Source organism: Rhea americana, unplaced genomic scaffold (assembly GCF_003343005.1).
Source record: "Rhea americana isolate MKP2758 unplaced genomic scaffold, rheAme1 scaffold_262, whole genome shotgun sequence".
Taxonomy (NCBI): Eukaryota; Metazoa; Chordata; class Aves; order Rheiformes; family Rheidae; genus Rhea; species Rhea americana.
The window spans coordinates 1,158,794-1,160,820 of NW_028186382.1; positions in this window are offsets into that span (position 1 = coordinate 1,158,794).

Sequence of the window (2,027 nt, forward strand, 5' to 3'; positions counted from 1 at the left end):
GGAGAGGAGAGGAGAGGAGAGGAGAGGAGAGGAGAGGAGAGGAGAGGAGAGGAGGAGGCATGATTTCAGGGTCTAAGCACAGGACCATGGAGGCCTTTTGCCAAGGGAGGTTGCCAGTGTTATGGTCCCTTGCCTGGAGTTCTTTAGGAGCTGACAGGAGACTTCCTTGTGACCACAGGACCTGCTTCTCATAGGAGAGAGCAGATGAAGTGTCTTCTTGTATCACCAACACAAAGGAGACAGCTGCAATGGTTTCTCTGCTGGAAAATTTGAGGTCAACCCGAACCCTTCTCCCCAGAGCTGATCTTTCCATTTCATCCAGGTACATCAGGAAACGTGGGTTCGATGAAACCAAATCTTCTGCCCCACATGGATCTGCAAACATCAAAAGACAGAAAGTTATCAGCAGTTCTAACAGCTTGATCCCCTCTTGCGGTTCAATGCATGAAATTGCCCAAGGCTCTAACCTCAAGCCATGAGACCTTATGCCTTTAAATGTCTTGTTGTCCCCAATGTTTCTTCCTTGTGACAGCTCTCTGGCCTTACAGTCAAACCACCTCCAGCTTCTTTTGAATAAAAAGTTCAATCTGTTTCATTTAAGTATGTTCTTCTAAGGTATTTTTCCCAAGCCTTTCAAATCTGCAGATATAGATGCTGTGTGCAATATTGCAAGACGAGTTACATGGTGCCAGCAGAGGAGTGACATCACCTTCTCTCTCCCAAGGCCTATTCTTTCCCTCATCCAAGGATCACAGCACTGTTCAGCCTGACTTTCCTGCCTGTCGATCCCCACAGTACACCTCAGAGTTCCAGGAACGGAAATATACTCACAGGGCATTAAGGAGGTGTCTGGGAGAGRACAAGTTTCAGCTCTCGGGATAATGGAGAATTAACTCTTCTTCTGTTTCAGGTCTGAGGTCTCTTACTTCAAGAGGAATGAGACACCAGCCACAAAACCAGCTCCCCTTGCAGCTCTGGGCTGGCAAGAAAATTTCCCTCTCTCAAGCAGGAATGGAGAGGTCTTCTTTATAAGCTGCCAATGAGGTCTCTGTCCTACAGGGAGCCAAGAGAACTGGGTCACCCAGAAGCTGAGCAGGGCCTGTCCACACACGTCCTAAAAATGCTGAGAAGTAGATGACAACTACAGAGGATTGCTGTGAGCTGATCTGAGTCTGTATCTCAACCTCCATCCATCCCAGGTAGAAAAGTTGGGGGATTCATTCCAATGTATGGCTGGCCAAGAGAATCCAATTTACCCTATCAATATTGGCCTTTGATCTGGCTTCCTCAGCTGCATCTTATTCTCACCTACAGACCATGTGGAACTTCAGGAAAACCTTACTGATGTACCAGGGTCCAATTCTACCTGGTGTGAAAGGCGTATCTGCACCACTGTCCTTTGTCAGGGTGTATGAGGATGCTGAGCAACTTGAGCAAGAATGGAGTCTGTGRGCTGGGATTTCCAGTCACTCAGGTGGAATGGGTTCCCAGCATCCCCCAGAGCTCCATATCTCACCTTTGGGCCAGGGACCTGCAAAAAGCAATGTCTCCTTGCCCAAGATGAGAGCAGAGCTCTCTTGAAACTAAGGCATCTGTCCCCTTCACCTCTTGGGCCACTTCTGAGTTGTTGCAGACTRGGGCTTTCAGAATCACAGAATGATTTTGGTCAGGAAGAACCTCTGGAGGTCTCAGGTTCAACAGCTGCTCTCAGTATGGCTGGTAAATCAGGTTGAACATTGTCTCATCCAGGTGAGATYTGAATATCTCCAAGGATATTCCAGCAACGAAGGTGTGGTAGACTGCCCAGCAAGCACTGGTAAAAACACCTGACCARCCACCACCCTCTTCAAGGTGCTTCCTTTATCTTCTCAAGTGACTGCAGGGAGCCAAAGCCTCAGAGAAAGAAGTGATGACCACAACACCCACTGTTCTGCACAGAACCTCTTGGCTTCGCAGACCCAGGTCCCCTGTTTCTGACCCTGTGCAGGCAACTCAGCAGCAATTCGCTAGCTGCAGTACCAGCAAAG